The 17,500-nt window shown below is 45.6% G+C and overlaps 21 non-coding genes across 21 annotated transcripts; all 21 read left to right on the top strand.

Annotated features, from left to right (window-relative positions):
• The first annotated feature begins 124 nt into the window (after positions 1-124).
• Positions 125-196, top strand: trnap-cgg (transfer RNA proline (anticodon CGG)). The gene has a single exon. It is a non-coding gene; the product is annotated as a tRNA-Pro (tRNA).
• A 380-nt stretch (positions 197-576) lies between these two features.
• trnap-ugg (transfer RNA proline (anticodon UGG)) lies at positions 577-648 on the top strand. The gene has a single exon. It is a non-coding gene; the product is annotated as a tRNA-Pro (tRNA).
• Positions 649-2,390: 1,742 nt separating this feature from the next.
• Positions 2,391-2,462, top strand: trnap-cgg (transfer RNA proline (anticodon CGG)). The gene has a single exon. It is a non-coding gene; the product is annotated as a tRNA-Pro (tRNA).
• Positions 2,463-2,842: 380 nt separating this feature from the next.
• Positions 2,843-2,914, top strand: trnap-ugg (transfer RNA proline (anticodon UGG)). Its single transcript has one exon. It is a non-coding gene; the product is annotated as a tRNA-Pro (tRNA).
• Positions 2,915-3,592: 678 nt separating this feature from the next.
• Positions 3,593-3,664, top strand: trnap-agg (transfer RNA proline (anticodon AGG)). Its single transcript has one exon. It is a non-coding gene; the product is annotated as a tRNA-Pro (tRNA).
• Positions 3,665-4,291: 627 nt separating this feature from the next.
• Positions 4,292-4,363, top strand: trnap-ugg (transfer RNA proline (anticodon UGG)). Its single transcript has one exon. It is a non-coding gene; the product is annotated as a tRNA-Pro (tRNA).
• An 869-nt stretch (positions 4,364-5,232) lies between these two features.
• Positions 5,233-5,304, top strand: trnap-cgg (transfer RNA proline (anticodon CGG)). The gene has a single exon. It is a non-coding gene; the product is annotated as a tRNA-Pro (tRNA).
• Positions 5,305-6,894: 1,590 nt separating this feature from the next.
• On the top strand, positions 6,895-6,966 carry trnap-ugg (transfer RNA proline (anticodon UGG)). The gene has a single exon. It is a non-coding gene; the product is annotated as a tRNA-Pro (tRNA).
• Positions 6,967-7,236: 270 nt separating this feature from the next.
• trnap-ugg (transfer RNA proline (anticodon UGG)) lies at positions 7,237-7,309 on the top strand. Its single transcript has one exon. It is a non-coding gene; the product is annotated as a tRNA-Pro (tRNA).
• A 270-nt stretch (positions 7,310-7,579) lies between these two features.
• On the top strand, positions 7,580-7,651 carry trnap-agg (transfer RNA proline (anticodon AGG)). Its single transcript has one exon. It is a non-coding gene; the product is annotated as a tRNA-Pro (tRNA).
• A 1,014-nt stretch (positions 7,652-8,665) lies between these two features.
• trnap-cgg (transfer RNA proline (anticodon CGG)) lies at positions 8,666-8,737 on the top strand. The gene has a single exon. It is a non-coding gene; the product is annotated as a tRNA-Pro (tRNA).
• A 380-nt stretch (positions 8,738-9,117) lies between these two features.
• On the top strand, positions 9,118-9,189 carry trnap-ugg (transfer RNA proline (anticodon UGG)). The gene has a single exon. It is a non-coding gene; the product is annotated as a tRNA-Pro (tRNA).
• Positions 9,190-9,722: 533 nt separating this feature from the next.
• Positions 9,723-9,794, top strand: trnap-agg (transfer RNA proline (anticodon AGG)). The gene has a single exon. It is a non-coding gene; the product is annotated as a tRNA-Pro (tRNA).
• Positions 9,795-10,419: 625 nt separating this feature from the next.
• Positions 10,420-10,491, top strand: trnap-ugg (transfer RNA proline (anticodon UGG)). The gene has a single exon. It is a non-coding gene; the product is annotated as a tRNA-Pro (tRNA).
• An 869-nt stretch (positions 10,492-11,360) lies between these two features.
• trnap-cgg (transfer RNA proline (anticodon CGG)) lies at positions 11,361-11,432 on the top strand. Its single transcript has one exon. It is a non-coding gene; the product is annotated as a tRNA-Pro (tRNA).
• Positions 11,433-11,812: 380 nt separating this feature from the next.
• Positions 11,813-11,884, top strand: trnap-ugg (transfer RNA proline (anticodon UGG)). Its single transcript has one exon. It is a non-coding gene; the product is annotated as a tRNA-Pro (tRNA).
• Positions 11,885-12,562: 678 nt separating this feature from the next.
• On the top strand, positions 12,563-12,634 carry trnap-agg (transfer RNA proline (anticodon AGG)). Its single transcript has one exon. It is a non-coding gene; the product is annotated as a tRNA-Pro (tRNA).
• A 1,441-nt stretch (positions 12,635-14,075) lies between these two features.
• On the top strand, positions 14,076-14,147 carry trnap-agg (transfer RNA proline (anticodon AGG)). Its single transcript has one exon. It is a non-coding gene; the product is annotated as a tRNA-Pro (tRNA).
• A 1,483-nt stretch (positions 14,148-15,630) lies between these two features.
• On the top strand, positions 15,631-15,703 carry trnap-ugg (transfer RNA proline (anticodon UGG)). The gene has a single exon. It is a non-coding gene; the product is annotated as a tRNA-Pro (tRNA).
• A 270-nt stretch (positions 15,704-15,973) lies between these two features.
• trnap-agg (transfer RNA proline (anticodon AGG)) lies at positions 15,974-16,045 on the top strand. The gene has a single exon. It is a non-coding gene; the product is annotated as a tRNA-Pro (tRNA).
• A 342-nt stretch (positions 16,046-16,387) lies between these two features.
• Positions 16,388-16,459, top strand: trnap-agg (transfer RNA proline (anticodon AGG)). Its single transcript has one exon. It is a non-coding gene; the product is annotated as a tRNA-Pro (tRNA).
• The last annotated feature ends 1,041 nt before the right edge of the window (positions 16,460-17,500 follow it).

The raw sequence follows: 17,500 nt of genomic DNA, 5'->3' as shown, positions 1-17,500 counted from the left end.
CCTCTCCTTTCCATTCAACCTTTGTAGTTTACTCTAACCTGGATCAATGAGAACCAACAGACTCAGCTTCCAGATATCTAGAAAACAATTTTGCGAGCACGTAGGGTCATTGCGATGTATGCAGGGCTCGTTGGTCTAGGGGTATGATTCTCGCTTCGGGTGTGAGAGGTCCCGGGTTCAAATCCCGGACGAGCCCAAGCTTTGCATTCTTACCATAAGGTACACCTTCACAATGACTGGAAAGGGTTCAGTTGGATGGGGTATACTTTCATGCTTCTATTTATCATTTGTAGTTTACTATAACCTTCATGACCGAGTCTCTCCAGACACATTGGGTGCTCATGTGAACAAGGCGATCGATGCGCCAGTCAAAGGTTAACCTTTGCAGTTTACTCTAACCTGGATCAATGAGACCCTTGGGTATGCTGGCCATTCTCAATGACAGGAAGAGGCCTTCAGGAGGGCTCTTTCGGAGGTTGACCACGGTAAGACCCTATTTGATCCAAGTAAAATTTCATCTTCCAGATATCTACAAGGTAATTTTTGGAGCAAGTGGGGTCATAGCAGGGTATACATGGCTCGTTGGTCTAGGGGTATGATTCTCACTTTGGGTGCGAGAGGTCCCGGGTTCAAATCCCGGACGAGCCCAAGCTTTACATTCTTACCATCAGGTATACTTTAACAATGACTGGAAAAGGGTTCAGTCAACGGTTGGATGGTGAATCCTCTCCTTTCCATTCAACCTTTGTACTTTACTCTAACCTGGATCAATGAGAACCAACAGACAGGAAGGGGCCTCCAGAAGGGCTCTTTCGATGGTTGACCACGGTCGACCCTATTTGATCCAAGCAAAATTTCATCTTCCAGATATCTACAAGACAATTTTTGGGTTCAGTCAACGGTTGGATGGTGAATCCTCTCCTTTCCATTCAACCTTTGTACTTTACTCTAACCTGGATCAATGAGACACTACAGACACATTGGGTACTCAAGTCGAACAAGGTGGTTTATACTCTTACAGTGACTCGAAAAGGGTTCAGTCAACGGTTGGATGGTGAATCCTCTCCTTTCCATTCAACCTTTGAGGTTTACTCTAACCTGGATCAATGAGACACTACAGACACATTGGGTACTCAAGTCGAACAAGGTGGTTTATACTCTTACAGTGACTCGAAAAGGGTTGAGTCAATGGTTGGATGGTGAATCCTCTCCTTTCCATTAAACCTTTGAGGTTTACTCTAACCTGGATCAATGAGACACTACAGACACATTGGGTACTCATGTCGAACAAGGTGGTTTATTTGCCAGTCAAGGGTCCCTGCTGGCCATTCTCAATGACAGGAAGGGGCCTCCAGAAGGGCTCTTTCGATGGTTGACCACGGTAGACCCTATTTGATCCAAGCAAAATTTCATCTTCCAGATATCTACAAGACAATTTTTGGAGCAAGTGGGGTCATGACAGTGTGTACATGGCTCGTTGGTCTCGGGGTTCGCAGTGACTGTAAGAGGGCCCAGGTTGGAAGGGGCATACTTTCATGCTTCTATTCAACATTTGGAGTTTACTATAACCTTCAAGACTGAGACTCTACAGACACATCGGGTGCTCAAGTTGAATAAGGCGATCAATGTGCCAGTCTAGGGTTAACCTTTGCAGTTTACTCTAACCTGGATCAATGAGACACTACAGACACATTTGGTACTCATGTTGAATAAGGCGGTTTATTAGCCAGTCAAGGGTCTCTGCTGGCCATTCTCAATGACTGGAAGAGGCCTCCAGAAGGGCTCTTTCGATGGTTGACCACGGTAAGACCCTACCATCAGGTATACTTTAACAATGACTGGAAAAGGGCTCAGTCAACGGTTGGATGGTGAATCCTCTCCTTTCCATTCAACCTTTGTACTTTACTCTAACCTGGATCAATGAGACACTACAGACACATTGGGTACTCAAGTCGAACAAGGTGGTTTATACTCTTACAGTGACTCGAAAAGGGTTGAGTCAATGGTTGGATGGTGAATCCTCTCCTTTCCATTAAACCTTTGAGGTTTACTCTAACCTGGATCAATGAGACACTACAGACACATTGGGTACTCATGTCGAACAAGGTGGTTTATTTGCCAGTCAAGGGTCCCTGCTGGCCATTCTCAATGACAGGAAGGGGCCTCCAGAAGGGCTCTTTCGATGATTGACCACGGTAAGACCCTACCATCAGGTATACTTTAACAATGACTGGAAAAGGGTTAAGTCAACGGTTGGATGGTGAATCCTCTCCTTTCTATTCAACCTTTGTAGTTTACTCTAACCTGGATCAATGAGAACCAACAGACTCAGCTTCCAGATATCTAGAAAACAATTTTGCGAGCACGTAGGGTCATTGCGATGTATGCAGGGCTCGTTGGTCTAGGGGTATGATTCTCGCTTCGGGTGTGAGAGGTCCCGGGTTCAAATCCCGGACGAGCCCAAGCTTTGCATTCTTACCATAAGGTACACCTTCACAATGACTGGAAAGGGTTCAGTTGGATGGGGTATACTTTCATGCTTCTATTTATCATTTGTAGTTTACTATAACCTTCATGACCGAGTCTCTCCAGACACATTGGGTGCTCATGTGAACAAGGCGATCGATGCGCCAGTCAAAGGTTAACCTTTGCAGTTTACTCTAACCTGGATCAATGAGACCCTTGGGTATGCTGGCCATTCTCAATGACAGGAAGAGGCCTTCAGGAGGGCTCTTTCGGAGGTTGACCACGGTAAGACCCTATTTGATCCAAGTAAAATTTCATCTTCCATATATCTACAAGGTAATTTTTGGAGCAAGTGGGGTCATAGCAGGGTATACATGGCTCGTTGGTCTAGGGGTATGATTCTCGCTTTGGGTGCGAGAGGTCCCGGGTTCAAATCCCGGACGAGCCCAAGCTTTACATTCTTACCATCAGGTATACTTTAACAATGACTGGAAAAGGGTTCAGTCAACGGTTGGATGGTGAATCCTCTCCTTTCCATTCAACCTTTGTACTTTACTCTAACCTGGATCAATGAGAACCAACAGACAGGAAGGGGCCTCCAGAAGGGCTCTTTCGATGGTTGACCACGGTCGACCCTATTTGATCCAAGCAAAATTTCATCTTCCAGATATCTACAAGACAATTTTTGGGTTCAGTCAACGGTTGGATGGTGAATCCTCTCCTTTCCATTCAACCTTTGTACTTTACTCTAACCTGGATCAATGAGACACTACAGACACATTGGGTACTCAAGTCGAACAAGGTGGTTTATACTCTTACAGTGACTCGAAAAGGGTTCAGTCAACGGTTGGATGGTGAATCCTCTCCTTTCCATTCAACCTTTGAGGTTTACTCTAACCTGGATCAATGAGACACTACAGACACATTGGGTACTCATGTCGAACAAGGTGGTTTATTTGCCAGTCAAGGGTCCCTGCTGGCTATTCTCAATGACAGGAAGGGGCCTCCAGAAGGGCTCTTTCGATGGTTGACCACGGTAGACCCTATTTGATCCAAGCAAAATTTAATCTTCCAGATATCTGCCAGACAATTTTTGGAGCAAGTGGGGACCTGACAGTGTGTACATGGCTCGTTGGTCTAGGGGTATGATTCTCGCTTAGGGTGCGAGAGGTCCCGGGTTCAAATCCCGGACGAGCCCTAGCTTTACATTCTTACCATCAGTTATACTCTTAAAGTGACTGGAAAAGGGTCAACGGTTGGATGGTGAATCCTCTCCTTTCCATTCAACCTTTGTAGTTTACTCTAACCTGGATAAATGAGACACTACAGACACATTGGGTACTCAAGTCGAACAAGGTGGTTTATACTCTTACAGTGACTCGAAAAGGGTTCAGTCAACGGTTGGATGGTGAATCCTCTCCTTTCCATTCAACCTTTGTACTTTACTCTAACCTGGATCAATGAGACACTACAGACACATTGGGTACTCAAGTCGAACAAGGTGGTTTATACTCTTACAGTGACTCGAAAAGGGTTGAGTCAATGGTTGGATGGTGAATCCTCTCCTTTCCATTAAACCTTTGAGGTTTACTCTAACCTGGATCAATGAGACACTACAGACACATTGGGTACTCATGTCGAACAAGGTGGTTTATTTGCCAGTCAAGGGTCCCTGCTGGCCATTCTCAATGACAGGAAGGGGCCTCCAGAAGGGCTCTTTCGATGGTTGACCACGGTAGACCCTATTTGATCCAAGCAAAATTTCATCTTCCAGATATCTACAAGTCAATTTTTGGAGCAAGTGGGGTCATAACAGTGTATACATGGCTCGTTGGTCTAGGGGTATGATTCTCGCTTTGGGTGCGAGAGGTCCCGGGTTCAAATCCCGGACGAGCCCTAGCTTTACATTCTTACCTTCAGTTATACTCTTAAAGTGACTGGAAAAGGGTTCAGTCAACGGTTGGATGGTGAATCCTCTCCTTTCCATTCAACCTTTGTAGTTTACTCTAACCTGGATCAATGAGACACTACAGACACATTGGGTACTCAAGTCGAACAAGGTGGTTTATTTGCCAGTCAAGGGTCCCTGCTGGCCATTCTCAATGACAGGAAGGGGCCTCCAGAAGGGCTCTTTCGATGGTTGACCACGGTAGACCCTATTTGATCCAAGCAAAATTTCATCTTCCAGATATCTACAAGACAATTTTTGGAGCAAGTGGGGTCATGACAGTGTGTACATGGCTCGTTGGTCTCGGGGTTCGCAGTGACTGTAAGAGGGCCCAGGTTGGAAGGGGCATACTTTCATGCTTCTATTCAACATTTGGAGTTTACTATAACCTTCAAGACTGAGACTCTACAGACACATCGGGTGCTCAAGTTGAATAAGGCGATCAATGTGCCAGTCTACGGTTAACCTTTGCAGTTTACTCTAACCTGGATCAATGAGACACTACAGACACATTTGGTACTCATGTTGAATAAGGCGGTTTATTAGCCAGTCAAGGGTCTCTGCTGGCCATTCTCAATGACTGGAAGAGGCCTCCAGAAGGGCTCTTTCGATGGTTGACCACGGTAAGACCCTACCATCAGGTATACTTTAACAATGACTGGAAAAGGGCTCAGTCAACGGTTGGATGGTGAATCCTCTCCTTTCCATTCAACCTTTGTACTTTACTCTAACCTGGATCAATGAGAACCAACAGACTCAGCTTCCAGATATCTAGAAAACAATTTTGCGAGCACGTAGGGTCATTGCGATGTATGCAGGGCTCGTTGGTCTAGGGGTATGATTCTCGCTTCGGGTGTGAGAGGTCCCGGGTTCAAATCCCGGACGAGCCCAAGCTTTGCATTCTTACCATAAGGTACACCTTCACAATGACTGGAAAGGGTTCAGTTGGATGGGGTATACTTTCATGCTTCTATTTATCATTTGTAGTTTACTATAACCTTCATGACCGAGTCTCTCCAGACACATTGGGTGCTCATGTGAACAAGGCGATCGATGCGCCAGTCAAAGGTTAACCTTTGCAGGTTACTCTAACCTGGATCAATGAGACCCTTGAGTATGCTGGCCATTCTCAATGACAGGAAGAGGCCTTCAGGAGGGCTCTTTCGGAGGTTGACCACGGTAAGACCCTATTTGATCCAAGTAAAATTTCATCTTCCAGATATCTACAAGGTAATTTTTGGAGCAAGTGGGGTCATAGCAGGGTATACATGGCTCGTTGGTCCCGGGTTCAAATCCCGGACGAGCCCAAGCTTTACATTCTTACCATCAGGTATACTTTAACAATGACTGGAAAAGGGTTCAGTCAACGGTTGGATGGTGAATCCTCTCCTTTCCATTCAACCTTTGTACTTTACTCTAACCTGGATCAATGAGAACCAACAGACAGGAAGGGGCCTCCAGAAGGGCTCTTTCGATGGTTGACCACGGTCGACCCTATTTGATCCAAGCAAAATTTCATCTTCCAGATATCTACAAGACAATTTTTGGGTTCAGTCAACGGTTGGATGGTGAATCCTCTCCTTTCCATTCAACCTTTGTAGTTTACTCTAACCTGGATCAATGAGACACTACAGACACATTGGGTACTCAAGTCGAACAAGGTGGTTTATACTCTTACAGTGACTTGAAAAGGGTTCAGTCAACGGTTGGATGGTGAATCCTCTCCTTTCCATTCAACCTTTGAGGTTTACTCTAACCTGGATCAATGAGACACTACAGACACATTGGGTACTCATGTCGAACAAGGTGGTTTATTTGCCAGTCAAGGTCCTGGGTTCAAATCCCGGACGAGCCCTAGCTTTACATTCTTACCATCAGTTATACTCTTAAAGTGACTGGAAAAGGGTCAACGGTTGGATGGTGAATCCTCTCCTTTCCATTCAACCTTTGTAGTTTACTCTAACCTGGATAAATGAGACACTACAGACACATTGGGTACTCAAGTCGAACAAGGTGGTTTATACTCTTACAGTGACTCGAAAAGGGTTCAGTCAACGGTTGGATGGTGAATCCTCTCCTTTCCATTCAACCTTTGTACTTTACTCTAACCTGGATCAATGAGACACTACAGACACATTGGGTACTCAAGTCGAACAAGGTGGTTTATACTCTTACAGTGACTCGAAAAGGGTTCAGTCAACGGTTGGATGGTCAATGCTCTCCTTTCCATTCAACCTTAGAGGTTTACTCTAACCTGGATCAATGAAACTACAGACACATTGGGTACTCATGTCGAACAAGGTGGTTTATTTGCCAGTCAAGGGTCCCTGCTGGCCATTCTCAGTGACAGGAAGGGGCCTCCAGAAGGGCTCTTTCGATGGTTGACCACGGTAGACCCTATTTGATCCAAGCAAAATTTCATCTTCCAGATATCTACAAGTCCATTTTTGGAGCAAGTGGGGTCATAACAGTGTATACATGGCTCGTTGGTCTAGGGGTATGATTCTCGCTTTGGGTGCGAGAGGTCCCGGGTTCAAATCCCGGACGAGCCCTAGCTTTACATTCTTACCTTCAGTTATACTCTTAAAGTGACTGGAAAAGGGTTAAGTCAACGGTTGGATGGTGAATCCTCTCCTTTCCATTCAACCTTTGTACTTTACTCTAACCTGGATCAATGAGAACCAACAGACAGGAAGGGGCCTCCAGAAGGGCTCTTTCGATGGTTGACCACGGTCGACCCTATTTGATCCAAGCAAAATTTCATCTTCCAGATATCTACAAGACAATTTTTGGAGCAATTGGGGTCACAGTAGTGTATACATGGCTCGTTGGTCTAGGTTGTATGATTCTCGCTTTGGGTGCGAGAGGTCCCGGGTTCAAATCCCGGACGAGCCCAAGCTTTACATTCTTACCATCAAGTATACTTTAACAACGACTGGAAAAGGGTTAAGTCAACGGTTGGATGGTGAATCCTCTCCTTTCCATTCAACCTTTGTAGTTTACTCTAACCTGGATCAATGCGAACCAACAGGCAGGAAGGGGCCTCCAGAAGGGCTCTTTTGATGGTTGACCACGGTCGACCCTATTTGATCCAAGCAAAATTTCATCTTCCAGATATCTACAAGACAATTTTTGGAGCAATTGGGGTCACAGTAGTGTATACATGGCTCGTTGGTCTAGGGGTATGATTCTCGCTTAGGGTGCGAGAGGTCCCGGGTTCAAATCCCGGACGAGCCCTAGCTTTACATTCTTACCATCAGTTATACTCTTAAAGTGACTGGAAAAGGGTTCAGTCAACGGTTGGATGGTGAATCCTCTCCTTTCCATTCAACCTTTGTAGTTTACTCTAACCTGGATCAATGAGACACTACAGACACATTGGGTACTCAAGTCGAACAAGGTGGTTTATACTCTTACAGTGACTCGAAAAGGGTTGAGTCAATGGTTGGATGGTGAATCCTCTCCTTTCCATTAAACCTTTGAGGTTTACTCTAACCTGGATCAATGAGACACTACAGACACATTGGGTACTCATGTCGAACAAGGTGGTTTATTTGCCAGTCAAGGGTCCCTGCTGGCCATTCTCAATGACAGGAAGGGGCCTCCAGAAGGGCTCTTTCGATGGTTGACCACGGTAGACCCTATTTGATCCAAGCAAAATTTCATCTTCCAGATATCTACAAGACAATTTTTGGAGCAAGTGGGGTCATGACAGTGTGTACATGGCTCGTTGGTCTCGGGGTTCGCAGTGACTGTAAGAGGGCCCAGGTTGGAAGGGGCATACTTTCATGCTTCTATTCAACATTTGGAGTTTACTATAACCTTCAAGACTGAGACTATACAGACACATCGGGTGCTCAAGTTGAATAAGGCGATCAATGTGCCAGTCTACGGTTAACCTTTGCAGTTTACTCTAACCTGGATCAATGAGACACTACAGACACATTTGGTACTCATGTTGAATAAGGCGGTTTATTAGCCAGTCAAGGGTCTCTGCTGGCCATTCTCAATGACTGGAAGAGGCCTCCAGAAGGGCTCTTTCGATGGTTGACCACGGTAAGACCCTACCATCAGGTATACTTTAACAATGACTGGAAAAGGGCTCAGTCAACGGTTGGATGGTGAATCCTCTCCTTTCCATTCAACCTTTGTACTTTACTCTAACCTGGATCAATGAGAACCAACAGACTCAGCTTCCAGATATCTAGAAAACAATTTTGCGAGCACGTAGGGTCATTGCGATGTATGCAGGGCTCGTTGGTCTAGGGGTATGATTCTCGCTTCGGGTGTAAGAGGTCCCGGGTTCAAATCCCGGACGAGCCCAAGCTTTGCATTCTTACCATAAGGTACACCTTCACAATGACTGGAAAGGGTTCAGTTGGATGGGGTATACTTTCATGCTTCTATTTATCATTTGTAGTTTACTATAACCTTCATGACCGAGTCTCTCCAGACACATTGGGTGCTCATGTGAACAAGGCGATCGATGCGCCAGTCAAAGGTTAACCTTTGCAGTTTACTCTAACCTGGATCAATGAGACCCTTGGGTATGCTGGCCATTCTCAATGACAGGAAGAGGCCTTCAGGAGGGCTCTTTCGGAGGTTGACCACGGTAAGACCCTATTTGATCCAAGTAAAATTTCATCTTCCAGATATCTACAAGGTAATTTTTGGAGCAAGTGGGGTCATAGCAGGGTATACATGGCTCGTTGGTCTAGGGGTATGATTCTCGCTTTGGGTGCGAGAGGTCCCGGGTTCAAATCCCGGACGAGCCCAAGCTTTACATTCTTACCATCAGGTATACTTTAACAATGACTGGAAAAGGGTTCAGTCAACGGTTGGATGGTGAATCCTCTCCTTTCCATTCAACCTTTGTACTTTACTCTAACCTGGATCAATGAGAACCAACAGACAGGAAGGGGCCTCCAGAAGGGCTCTTTCGATGGTTGACCACGGTCGACCCTATTTGATCCAAGCAAAATTTCATCTTCCAGATATCTACAAGACAATTTTTAGGTTCAGTCAACGGTTGGATGGTGAATCCTCTCCTTTCCATTCAACCTTTGTAGTTTACTCTAACCTGGATCAATGAGACACTACAGACACATTGGGTACTCATGTCGAACAAGGTGGTTTATTTGCCAGTCAAGGGTCCCTGCTGGCCATTCTCAATGACAGGAAGGGGCCTCCAGAAGGGCTCTTTCGATGGTTGACCACGGTAGACCCTATTTGATCCAAGCAAAATTTCATCTTCCGGATATCTGCAAGACAATTTTTGGAGCAAGTGGGGACATGACAGTGTGTACATGGCTCGTTGGTCTAGGGGTATGATTCTCGCTTAGGGTGCGAGAGGTCCTGGGTTCAAATCCCGGACGAGCCCTAGCTTTACATTCTTACCATCAGTTATACTCTTAAAGTGACTGGAAAAGGGTCAACGGTTGGATGGTGAATCCTCTCCTTTCCATTCAACCTTTGTAGTTTACTCTAACCTGGATAAATGAGACACTACAGACACATTGGGTACTCAAGTCGAACAAGGTGGTTTATACTCTTACAGTGACTCGAAAAGGGTTCAGTCAACGGTTGGATGGTGAATCCTTTCCTTTCCATTCAACCTTTGTACTTTACTCTAACCTGGATCAATGAGACACTACAGACACATTGGGTACTCAAGTCGAACAAGGTGGTTTATACTCTTACAGTGACTCGAAAAGGGTTCAGTCAACGGTTGGATGGTGAATGCTCTCCTTTCCATTCAACCTTAGAGGTTTACTCTAACCTGGATCAATGAAACTACAGACACATTGGGTACTCATGTCGAACAAGGTGGTTTATTTGCCAGTCAAGGGTCCCTGCTGGCCATTCTCAGTGACAGGAAGGGGCCTCCAGAAGGGCTCTTTCGATGGTTGACCACGGTAGACCCTATTTGATCCAAGCAAAATTTCATCTTCCAGATATCTACAAGTCAATTTTTGGAGCAAGTGGGGTCATAACAGTGTATACATGGCTCGTTGGTCTAGGGGTATGATTCTCGCTTTGGGTGCGAGAGGTCCCGGGTTCAAATCCCGGACGAGCCCTAGCTTTACATTCTTACCTTCAGTTATACTCTTAAAGTGACTGGAAAAGGGTTCAGTCAACGGTTGGATGGTGAATCCTCTCCTTTCCATTCAACCTTTGTAGTTTACTCTAACCTGGATCAATGAGACACTACAGACACATTGGGTACTCAAGTCGAACAAGGTGGTTTATTTGCCAGTCAAGGGTCCCTGCTGGCCATTCTCAATGACAGGAAGGGGCCTCCAGAAGGGCTCTTTCGATGGTTGACCACGGTAGACCCTATTTGATCCAAGCAAAATTTCATCTTCCAGATATCTACAAGACAATTTTTGGAGCAAGTGGGGTCATGACAGTGTGTACATGGCTCGTTGGTCTCGGGGTTCGCAGTGACTGTAAGAGGGCCCAGGTTGGAAGGGGCATACTTTCATGCTTCTATTCAACATTTGGAGTTTACTATAACCTTCAAGACTGAGACTCTACAGACACATCGGGTGCTCAAGTTGAATAAGGCGATCAATGTGCCAGTCTACGGTTAACCTTTGCAGTTTACTCTAACCTGGATCAATGAGACACTACAGACACATTTGGTACTCATGTTGAATAAGGCGGTTTATTAGCCAGTCAAGGGTCTCTGCTGGCCATTCTCAATGACTGGAAGAGGCCTCCAGAAGGGCTCTTTCGATGGTTGACCACGGTAAGACCCTACCATCAGGTATACTTTAACAATGACTGGAAAAGGGCTCAGTCAACGGTTGGATGGTGAATCCTCTCCTTTCCATTCAACCTTTGTACTTTACTCTAACCTGGATCAATGAGAACCAACAGACTCAGCTTCCAGATATCTAGAAAACAATTTTGCGAGCACGTAGGGTCATTGCGATGTATGCAGGGCTCGTTGGTCTAGGGGTATGATTCTCGCTTCGGGTGTAAGAGGTCCCGGGTTCAAATCCCGGACGAGCCCAAGCTTTGCATTCTTACAATAAGGTACACCTTCACAATGACTGGAAAGGGTTCAGTTGGATGGGGTATACTTTCATGCTTCTATTTATCATTTGTAGTTTACTATAACCTTCATGACCGAGTCTCTCCAGACACATTGGGTGCTCATGTGAACAAGGCGATCGATGCGCCAGTCAAAGGTTAACCTTTGCAGTTTACTCTAACCTGGATCAATGAGACCCTTGGGTATGCTGGCCATTCTCAATGACAGGAAGAGGCCTTCAGGAGGGCTCTTTCGGAGGTTGACCACGGTAAGACCCTATTTGATCCAAGTAAAATTTCATCTTCCAGATATCTACAAGGTAATTTTTGGAGCAAGTGGGGTCATAGCAGGGTATACATGGCTCGTTGGTCTAGGGGTATGATTCTCGCTTTGGGTGCGAGAGGTCCCGGGTTCAAATCCCGGACGAGCCCAAGCTTTACATTCTTACCATCAGGTATACTTTAACAATGACTGGAAAAGGGTTCAGTCAACGGTTGGATGGTGAATCCTCTCCTTTCCATTCAACCTTTGTACTTTACTCTAACCTGGATCAATGAGAACCAACAGACAGGAAGGGGCCTCCAGAAGGGCTCTTTCGATGGTTGACCACGGTCGACCCTATTTGATCCAAGCAAAATTTCATCTTCCAGATATCTACAAGACAATTTTTAGGTTCAGTCAACGGTTGGATGGTGAATCCTCTCCTTTCCATTCAACCTTTGTAGTTTACTCTAACCTGGATCAATGAGACACTACAGACACATTGGGTACTCAAGTCGAACAAGGTAGTTTATACTCTTACAGTGACTCGAAAAGGGTTGAGTCAATGGTTGGATGGTGAATCCTCTCCTTTCCATTAAACCTTTGAGGTTTACTCTAACCTGGATCAATGAGACACTACAGACACATTGGGTACTCATGTCGAACAAGGTGGTTTATTTGCCAGTCAAGGGTCCCTGCTGGCCATTCTCAATGACAGGAAGGGGCCTCCAGAAGGGCTCTTTCGATGGTTGACCACGGTAGACCCTATTTGATCCAAGCAAAATTTCATCTTCCGGATATCTGCAAGACAATTTTTGGAGCAAGTGGGGACATGACAGTGTGTACATGGCTCGTTGGTCTAGGGGTATGATTCTCGCTTAGGGTGCGAGAGGTCCTGGGTTCAAATCCCGGACGAGCCCTAGCTTTACATTCTTACCATCAGTTATACTCTTAAAGTGAATGGAAAAGGGTCAACGGTTGGATGGTGAATCCTCTCCTTTCCATTCAACCTTTGTAGTTTACTCTAACCTGGATAAATGAGACACTACAGACACATTGGGTACTCAAGTCGAACAAGGTGGTTTATACTCTTACAGTGACTCGAAAAGGGTTCAGTCAACGGTTGGATGGTGAATCCTTTCCTTTCCATTCAACCTTTGTACTTTACTCTAACCTGGATCAATGAGACACTACAGACACATTGGGTACTCAAGTCGAACAAGGTGGTTTATACTCTTACAGTGACTCGAAAAGGGTTGAGTCAATGGTTGGATGGTGAATCCTCTCCTTTCCATTAAACCTTTGAGGTTTACTCTAACCTGGATCAATGAGACACTACAGACACATTGGGTACTCATGTCGAACAAGGTGGTTTATTTGCCAGTCAAGGGTCCCTGCTGGCCATTCTCAATGACAGGAAGGGGCCTCCAGAAGGGCTCTTTCGATGGTTGACCACGGTAGACCCTATTTGATCCAAGCAAAATTTCATCTTCCAGATATCTACAAAACAGTTTTTGGAGCAAGTGGGGTCATGGCAGTGTATACATGGCTCGTTGGTCTCGGGGTTCGCAGTGACTGTAAGAGGGCCCAGGTTGGAAGGGGCATACTTTCATGCTTCTATTCAACATTTGGAGTTTACTATAACCTTCAAGACTGAGACTCTACAGACACATCGGGTGCTCAAGTTGAATAAGGCGATCAACGTGCCAGTCTAGGGTTAACCTTTGCAGTTTACTCTAACCTGGATCAATGAGACATTACAGACACATTTGGTACTCATGTTGAATAAGGCGGTTTATTAGCCAGTCAAGGGTCTCTGCTGGCCATTCTCAATGACTGGAAGAGGCCTCCAGAAGGGCTCTTTCGATGGTTGACCACGGTAAGACCCTACCATCAGGTATACTTTAACAATGACTGGAAAAGGGCTCAGTCAACGGTTGGATGGTGAATCCTCTCCTTTCCATTCAACCTTTGTACTTTACTCTAACCTGGATCAATGAGACACTACAGACACATTGGGTACTCAAGTCGAACAAGGTGGTTTATACTGTTACAGTGACTCGAAAAGGGTTCAGTCAACGGTTGGATGGTGAATCCTCTCCTTTCCATTCAACCTTTGAGGTTTACTCTAACCTGGATCAATGAGACACTACAGACACATTGGGTACTCATGTCGAACAAGGTGGTTTATTTGCCAGTCAAGGGTCCCTGCTGGCTATTCTCAATGACAGGAAGGGGCCTCCACAAGGGCTCTTTTGATGGTTGACCACGGTAGACCCTATTTGATCCAAGCAAAATTTCATCTTCCAGATATCTGCAAGACAATTTTTGGAGCAAGTGGGGTCATGACAGTGTGTACATGGCTCGTTGGTCTAGGGGTATGATTCTCGCTTAGGGTGCGAGAGGTCCTGGGTTCAAATCCCGGACGAGCCCTAGCTTTACATTCTTACCATCAGTTATACTCTTAAAGTGACTGGAAAATGGTCAACGGTTGGATGGTGAATCCTTTCCATTCAACCTTTGTAGTTTACTCTAACCTGGATCAATGAGACACTACAGACAAATTGGGTACTCAAGTCGAACAAGGTGGTTTATACTCTTACAGTGACTCGAAACGGGTTGAGTCAATGGTTGGATGGTGAATCCTCTCCTTTCCATTAAACCTTTGAGGTTTACTCTAACCTGGATCAATGAGACACTACAGACACATTGGGTACTCATGTCGAACAAGGTGGTTTATTTGCCAGTCAAGGGTCCCTGCTGGCCATTCTCAATGACAGGAAGGGGCCTCCAGAAGGGCTCTTTCGATGGTTGACCACGGTAGACCCTATTTGATCCAAGCAAAATTTCATCTTCCAGATATCTACAAAACAGTTTTTGGAGCAAGTGGGGTCATGGCAGTGTATACATGGCTCGTTGGTCTCGGGGTTCGCAGTGACTGTAAGAGGGCCCAGGTTGGAAGGGCCATACTTTCATGCTTCTATTCAACATTTGGAGTTTACTATAACCTTCAAGACTGAGACTCTACAGACACATCGGGTGCTCAAGTTGAATAAGGCGATCAATGTGCCAGTCTAGGGTCAACCTTTGCAGTTTACTCTAACCTGGATCAATGAGACACTACAGACACATTTGGTACTCATGTTGAATAAGGCGGTTTATTAGCCAGTCAAGGGTCTCTGCTGGCCATTCTCAATGACTGGAAGAGGCCTCCAGAAGGGCTCTTTCGATGGTTGACCACGGTAAGACCCTACCATCAGGTATACTTTAACAATGACTGGAAAAGGGTTAAGTCAACGGTTGGATGGTGAATCCTCAATGAGTTGGTCAAGACAATTTTTGGAGCAAGTGGGGTCATAACAGTGTATACATGGCTCGTTGGTCTAGGGGTATGATTCTCGCTTAGGGTGCGAGAGGTCCCGGGCGAGCCCTAGCTTTACATTCTTACCATCAGGTATACTCTTAAAGTGACTGGAAAAGGGTTCAGTCAACGGTTGGATGGTGAATCCTCTCCTTTCCATTCAACCTTTGTACTTTACTCTAACCTGGATCAATGAGACACTACAGACACATTGGGTACTCAAGTCGAACAAGGTGGTTTATACTCTTACAGTGACTCGAAAAGGGTTCAGTCAACGGTTGGATGGTGAATGCTCTCCTTTCCATTCAACCTTAGAGGTTTACTCTAACCTGGATCAATGAAACTACAGACACATTGGGTACTCATGTCGAACAAGGTGGTTTATTTGCCAGTCAAGGGTCCCTGCTGGCCATTCTCAGTGACAGGAAGGGGCCTCCAGAAGGGCTCTTTCGATGGTTGACCACGGTCGACCCTATGTGATCCAAGCAAAATTTCATCTTCCAGATATCTACAAGACAATTTTTGGAGCAATTGGGGTCACAGTAGTGTATACATGGCTCGTTGGTCTAGGTTGTATGATTCTCGCTTTGGGTGCGAGAGGTCCCGGGTTCAAATCCCGGACGAGCCCAAGCTTTACATTCTTACCATCAAGTATACTTTAACAACGACTGGAAAAGGGTTAAGTCAACGGTTGGATGGTGAATCCTCTCCTTTCCATTCAACCTTTGTAGTTTACTCTAACCTGGATCAATGCGAACCAACAGGCAGGAAGGGGCCTCCAGAAGGGCTCTTTTGATGGTTGACCACGGTCGACCCTATTTGATCCAAGCAAAATTTCATCTTCCAGATATCTACAAGACAATTTTTGGAGCAATTGGGGTCACAGTAGTGTATACATGGCTCGTTGGTCTAGGGGTATGATTCTCGCTTAGGGTGCGAGAGGTCCCGGGTTCAAATCCCGGACGAGCCCTAGCTTTACATTCTTACCATCAGTTATACTCTTAAAGTGACTGGAAAAGGGTTCAGTCAACGGTTGGATGGTGAATCCTCTCCTTTCCATTCAACCTTTGAGGTTTACTCTAACCTGGATCAATGAGACACTACAGACACATTGGGTACTCATGTCGAACAAGGTGGTTTATTTGCCAGTCAAGGGTCCCTGCTGGCTATTCTCAATGACAGGAAGGGGCCTCCACAAGGGCTCTTTTGATGGTTGACCACGGTAGACCCTATTTGATCCAAGCAAAATTTCATCTTCCAGATATCTGCAAGACAATTTTTGGAGCAAGTGGGGTCATGACAGTGTGTACATGGCTCGTTGGTCTAGGGGTATGATTCTCGCTTAGGGTGCGAGAGGTCCTGGGTTCAAATCCCGGACGAGCCCTAGCTTTACATTCTTACCATCAGTTATACTCTTAAAGTGACTGGAAAATGGTCAACGGTTGGATGGTGAATCCTTTCCATTCAACCTTTGTAGTTTACTCTAACCTGGATCAATGAGACACTACAGACAAATTGGGTACTCAAGTCGAACAAGGTGGTTTATACTCTTACAGTGACTCGAAACGGGTTGAGTCAATGGTTGGATGGTGAATCCTCTCCTTTCCATTAAACCTTTGAGGTTTACTCTAACCTGGATCAATGAGACACTACAGACACATTGGGTACTCATGTCGAACAAGGTGGTTTATTTGCCAGTCAAGGGTCCCTGCTGGCCATTCTCAATGACAGGAAGGGGCCTCCAGAAGGGCTCTTTCGATGGTTGACCACGGTAGACCCTATTTGATCCAAGCAAAATTTCATCTTCCAGATATCTACAAAACAGTTTTTGGAGCAAGTGGGGTCATGGCAGTGTATACATGGCTCGTTGGTCTCGGGGTTCGCAGTGACTGTAAGAGGGCCCAGGTTGGAAGGGCCATACTTTCATGCTTCTATTCAACATTTGGAGTTTACTATAACCTTCAAGACTGAGACTCTACAGACACATCGGGTGCTCAAGTTGAATAAGGCGATCAATGTGCCAGTCTAGGGTCAACCTTTGCAGTTTACTCTAACCTGGATCAATGAGACACTACAGACACATTTGGTACTCATGTTGAATAAGGCGGTTTATTAGCCAGTCAAGGGTCTCTGCTGGCCATTCTCAATGACTGGAAGAGGCCTCCAGAAGGGCTCTTTCGATGGTTGACCACGGTAAGACCCTACCATCAGGTATACTTTAACAATGACTGGAAAAGGGTTAAGTCAACGGTTGGATGGTGAATCCTCAATGAGTTGGTCAAGACAATTTTTGGAGCAAGTGGGGTCATAACAGTGTATACATGGCTCGTTGGTCTAGGGGTATGATTCTCGCTTAGGGTGCGAGAGGTCCCGGGCGAGCCCTAGCTTTACATTCTTACCATCAGGTATACTCTTAAAGTGACTG

The sequence above is a fragment of the Doryrhamphus excisus genome, linkage group LG4, assembly GCF_037039965.1.
Source record: "Doryrhamphus excisus strain RoL-2023G ecotype Guam linkage group LG4, RoL_Dexc_Guam_v1.1, whole genome shotgun sequence".
Lineage (NCBI taxonomy): Eukaryota > Metazoa > Chordata > Actinopteri > Syngnathiformes > Syngnathidae > Doryrhamphus > Doryrhamphus excisus.
This window is presented reverse-complemented; position numbering and strand designations above follow the sequence as displayed.